Consider the following 6,352-nt stretch of genomic DNA (forward strand, 5'->3'; position numbering starts at 1 on the left):
TGACCTTGGCTGAAATCAAGAGTCAGATGCTTAACCGACAGAGCCACCCAGGCCCCCCTGGACTTGCTGTTTGCCTTTAATCCGTGCTGCTGACCTGTGATTTTCTCAACTGCAAAATAGGTCATTAGAACCAAAAATAACTGCAGTATACCACAAAGTCGTCATAAGTGTATGAGGAAGATTACCAGTAAGCCCACTTCGCAAGTGAGACAATAAGCACTCAGGAGAACTTGAGCTTGCTTCAGAATCCCACCTCTTTATGTGCTACAGCCAGCTCTGTCACCTGACGAGTCCGAGCTCAGAGCTGCTAGACTGACTCCACAGCAGCTTATTCCAACAGCTAAGATCTTGGTTCTGTCTGACTCTGTATTCCAGAACATCGTGACACAATTCCTCTCTGGTCCTTCCCGTTCTCTGCTTGTCACAGGAAAGACATTCTAAATCTATCCCATTCTATCAGTTAGTGTTATTCAGGCCTGGACTATTAACCCAGTGGAAGTCAAGGCCATTATTCCACCTCTTCATTTTCTCCCCAGAATGCAGTGGCTGGGGTTAACGGGGGGGGGGGGTGCTTAGCAGTGTTTTGCTGTAGCTGAAACAGCTTTCAAGCAGATGACAGTGAGGCCATTAGAGTCTGATAAGACCCAGGCAAAAAACACAAGGATCATGCTTTACATTTTTGTTTTTCTCTTGGATTCTTGTCCCGAGGCAATCTATTAAGCATTTGAGCAGCTTTTTGGTGAACAATTCTAAACAAATTCTAGGAAATTCTGTCATGAAATAAACTAGAGCAAGCTTTCTCGAAATTGGCACTATTGATGTTTTGCGCTGGATAATCCTCTGTGGCGTCGGCTGCTTTGTGCATCGTAGGATGTTTGACACCATCCCTGGGACCTACCCACCAGATAAAAGTTGTACCACCACTCTCAGTCATGACAATCCAGGCTGGCTCCAGACATTACCAAATGTCCCCTGGGGGTAAAACCCCCCACCCCTCAGCCTCTCCATCCCCATTTGAGAAACTGAACTATGCCAAACTGTCTAGATGGGCCCAATTGCATTCATTACATTACACAGTCCAGTTTTGAATCAAAGACATTTTTACCTAATGAAGTGAGAAAGGGAGACCTCCATTGGTCTTCTCCCTGAGTGAGCACTTGGTCCCTCAAGTTCACGCCTCACTGGTAGGCCACCATCCAGGGCTTTGCCAGGACTGTCATCCATGGACAGCAAAACAATGTTAGGGTTTTGTTACACCAAAGTGTCCCTGAAATTCAAAGCTACTTGTTTATCAAGATGTATTCCCCTGTTACTATGACAACTTGTGTTGCCTTGGACTGCAAAGAAAAGACAAGGAATGATTGAGTGGGTTTTTTTTTTCTGTTCATGTATTGTACCTTAGTTCTATCTTAGTCTGCTTCCCAAATAGAATAATCAATGCCATTATCTCTTCCTCCCTCATCTAAATCACATCAGGCCTCTACAGTAGATCAATAGTTACAACAAAGAAGGCCGAAGCTTTCATTCCAGGGGGACTCATTACTCCGCAACCCAGGTTCTGAGTATGGATTCCACGTAAGGTTATCTACTCTTCCGTAGGAGTTAACAGTAGCTGTCAGTTATTAATACCACGCCACGACCCCACCGTAACCGGCTGCATGTGCACAGGAAACATGTCCAAAACCACACACGCCTGCTTCCTTCTTTCCCTGTTCCTTTGACTTCCTCTTCCTGTTCATGTTATTTAAAACGGTCTTCTCCAGCCATGGACAATGTTGCGACTTCATTGAGATTCTCAGCCAGTACAGGTTGCATATAAGCAGACTCACATCTGCTGCAGTATTACAAAGACTAATTAAAATAAATTCAGATCTTAAATTAGTCCTTTCAGTAACATTTATTGCATAAGCCACTGGGCAGTAAAATATACAATCCAGTTAAGCTGAAGGGAAAAACGTGATTTTTAGATCGTATTTCTTGACTGGCCCCGAAAAGGAGGGTAAAATAAGAGAATGATTATGCCCCTGCTTACCAGTTTTCCAACAGCAGTTGTTTCCCCTGTGGTTCTTCATAGCCTGGGAGCCATCCTATTTCATTGCCATTAGGGATTAGCCTGTGTGTGACTAAAACACCATCATGGACAAACCCTAAGACAAACTTTTCATAGCGGAAAGGCTGGTCACTACTGTCCCCCACCCCCCGTCCCCTCCCCACCCTAAGAGATTTATTGATGGCCCTTGTTTAAACCTGAGACCCCAAAGATGGACCATTTGTTAAGAAAGCTCCTTAAGTCAGGGAAGATCAAAATTATGCTTACTTGTCAGCAAGTCCTCAAATCCCTTCTATGGATTTTTTTACTGCCTGCCCATATGATATTTTAGTAGTTCAGCCGTCCAGCAGGAATTCAAGACGGCTCCACCTCATTCTATGTATGTCTTTATGTTAAAATGAGTTTCCCAGAGACTTCAGTGACCTAAAGTTCATTTTTTCAGAGAAGAGATTCAGTTTTTTAGTTCAAAACAGACCTTATTTGAAGGCTGCTATGCAGAGTGCCCAAAGTCTGACCTAAGTCTACTTACTGTTCTTCTGGACTTATTTTAAAGAAAAATATCGCAAAGAACAGAAGTGCTATGACATTTTTACACCTTTATACAGTTCTCCAGATAATTCCCTCTTCATACTGACCAGCCAAATTTCTTTAGCGTGCTCTGAAGTAGCCCGGTAACTGCCTCCAGTGAGGAGATGCGTTCAATCTGTCGCAAGTTGTGTTGTGTTGCTAGTTATCGCTGGGCTCTGAGCCTCTCAGGACCTTTCTGCTTCGGACACACAGCAGCGAGGCTGGAGTCAGGTGCAGCTTCCAAATGCACAGAAGTCAGAGCGGTTTGTCCATCTTTCGCCACCATCATGCCTCGGACACAGAACTGGGAAGCTCTAAATCTCTGAATCCTCAGATCATTTAAGACCCTCGAATAGACACCTGTATTTCCAGGCCATCCGGTTGATGATTGGGTTAGTGACAAACTGTGTTAAGTGGAATTCAGGCCGTTAAGAAAGCATTTCAAGTAGTGGTATTTCCTCTTAAAACTTTGCCTCGTAAAAACTATATTTACAAGAAAGACACCTTCCCTCTTACAGTATTGAGCCCATGTGGATTAGACTTTATATGATATTTTTATTGAAAAGAACTGACATTGTATTTATTTATTTTGTTTGCCATTTGGCCTTAATTATGCCATAGCAACTTTATGGGTTTTCTTATGGCTGTTTCCTGTTCTGTTGGTATATATCTTATGCCTGTTTAAAGTTTGAAGATAACAGCTATGTGCTACGTTTTGTGTGCGTGTGATTCAACCACAGCCTCCTTCCCATCCCCTTAGATAGAAAGGAAGTAACAATAATAAGCTTCCCAACTGTTTCCTGGGATGCCGGTCTGAGTTACATCATTGGCTTCTCCCCACCCTCTTCACCAGCAGCCCAGCTCCGTTGTTCAAGGCATGAGGCACCCTCACCTTTATATCTTTGCAGATAGAAAGTATTTCCATGAGGTATTATTCCGTGGATTTCTTGGAGGCCTTTTCTAATTAATCACCTGGCACCTGCCCTGAGTTTAAAAGATGCTACCTGCCTTTCTGTGGGGAGACAGTAGATTAATGACTAAAGGCTTGTTTCCTGGTTATTCGTTTGATTCCTGTGTTAGCATTTTATTTCAGGAATGATTTATATCCACTTCTAATTTCTCCTATAGTTTTCTACTTGGGACTTACTCTTCTTAAGTTACCATTAGGAAATTGTGTGTGTGTATAAATACTATGAGTACATACATGTTAGACGGCATTTAGGAGCGCTTTGGAGTAAGAATAGATGGTTCTTTGCCTCACTGCTCTCCTTTGCTTTAGTGTCACAACCACTAGGGGAACTGTCGGGTCCCTATCGTGGCCCTTTTTTTAGAAGTTTTAATTAGAGTTAATTTTTAAAAATTAAAAGCTGTCAATATTACTTACATAGAAAATGCCCAAGAACTGGAAGACTGAGAAAAAAAAATAGGATGTCATAAAAACAACAGTATTACACTGGCCAAAAAAGATGCCCCCTCCCAGGAGTTTGAAGGTTTCTGAGGTTTCTGGAGTGGAGCCTTTCTCTCTCTCTCTCTCTCTCTCTCTCTCTCTCTCTCTCTCCCTCTCTCCCTCTCTCCCTCTCTCTCTCTCTCTTTGTTACAGAATTCTAGTTTGAACTATTGATTGAGCTCTGCCTGTACATTTGCACCAGGCCAATCCTAATTAGAGGCTGTTTAATAAATTGGGACTGTGCTGCCTGCAGCTCTGTGACCTTTGTTCCCTGATTGTCTCCCATTAATCCCCTTGCCCTCTAGTGTTGGAAACCTCTCAACTTTGGGAATGCGCTGATTCCGGTTCAATGTGTGGACCTCGTGAGCTTGCTGGAGCCCTTTAGGAGGTTTCCTTGTGCTAATAACCATCTGTCACTGCCTGTGCTTTACTGCTGCAGCTCTGACTGCCGGGGACCAACGCAGGGCCCTAAGCAAACTGCGCGTATCTTTAAATCAAACAGTGATCGTTAAGTAACATACCCTCAACATCTTTGCAATATAAAACTCTGAAGTTACCTTAGGTGTAGGGCTTTAACCTTTGCCATGTTGAAGAGGTAATGATATCAGAACTTGGCTTCTATCCCTCAAGGGCCCATAAATACGCGGTGTGGATACCAAGTGATATTTCACAGGCTCACAGTATGTACTCCTGGTTTCGTACGTCTCTTACTTTACAAATAAGGCAACTGGTAAATTAGATTACATCGCGGACGATCTGCTTCTACGCCTTAGCTCTTCATGTTCCTCTGACAGCGTTTGCTATTCCCAGGAAAGATGACTGGCCACACTCTCTTTGGCACTACTCTCAGAAGGTTTGCTTGCCACGATGGCCTGAGAACTGGGGGTACCGAAGGGTTGTCAGGAGGCACTGGGTACCAAAGTCAACTGCTTCACCATGTCGGCGTTCCCTTTTTCAAGGTTTTGAAGAGCAAAAGCAAAAAACCAAACATCTGAAAGAAAGTCCTATTGCATACAATGTTTTTAGGAAAATTTAAATAATTCAAGCCTTTTTAATTGGAGAGGTTGGAGCAGAGGGATTCGGGAGCACAAAAGCTACTGAAAGGTCACATGTTCAATATCGCTCTAAATCGTAATAGCCTCAGGGCAAACATCTCATGGAATTTTAGAGACATAAGCAAAAAACCCTATTATCGTAAACATCACTGCATGCTGTTCCTCTCCCTTTTTTCCCTCCTTCTCTGCTTCTTCCGTTCTTTCCCTCCCTTCCCTCTTTCTTCATAGGGCCCTGTCCTTAAAATGTTCTCCCTTTTGATGTTATGCAGTTTCTCTCCACTTTTCAAAGATTCATTTCGGGAAAGAAGATACTTCTATACTTGCTACTTCCCTTTCCTCACCTCCTGTTCACTCTTGAATCCACAGGGATCTGGTTTCTATCTCCAACAGCCCGCTAAACTTTCTTTTACAAAAATCACAAATGATATTGCTCCCGTTGAGAAAGCCAGTGGACAGTTCTGATTTCTCTTTGAATTCACCTTCTCTGCGTTGTCTGGATTTATGGATTATTTCCTCCATTGCAAGCCTCCCTATTTTGTCACAGTTCAGGACTTCAAGCTCTCCTCCAGCTCACTAACCACTCTTCCTCTGCTTCCTTCACGGGCTCTGCTCATCCCGTCAGTGTTCAAGAGGTGCTTCCATGGTAATGCGAAGGAGTTCATTCAGTCGTGTGCTCTGCAGGAAATGCACTCATACAAAGTGAAACAACAGTGAAAGGGACAAGTTCAAGAGGATCTGATATGAATATGGTTCAGAGACGGGTTGGAGTAGTTCTGGAAATATCATGGCCACATGGAGTATGTGTGGCGTTTGGGGTGTTCTGATTGCATTTGGATCCCGACACTGATAGTCACAGGACCTTGGGCAAGTTATTGGAGCACCATGAGTATATGGGGTAGTAATACTTGCTGGGGTAGTAATACTTACCTCATAGGATTGTAAGGAGAATTAAAACCATTTGTCGTTAGTTTTGTTGGTATATAGTATGTGCTTGCTTCATGAATACTAGTTCATTTTTCTTGATTCATAGAGAAGGAGAATCTTGAGAAGGCCTACAAAACAGTGAAGTCTATTTGGATAGGCAGAGAGAAAGAAGAAAGACATTTTAGGGGAGAAAAGGGCTAGTGTAGAGGATTACTTCTAATGTGCTCAGTGTGTAGCACCCTGGAGAGGAAAATGTGGGTGGTAAGTAGAAGAAAAAGACATTTGAACAGGTAGATTGTGGCCATAAAA

This window comes from Ursus americanus, chromosome 11 (genome assembly GCF_024610735.1).
Source record: "Ursus americanus isolate L20-20 chromosome 11, mUrsAme1.1.p, whole genome shotgun sequence".
In the NCBI taxonomy this organism is placed as follows: Eukaryota; Metazoa; Chordata; class Mammalia; order Carnivora; family Ursidae; genus Ursus; species Ursus americanus.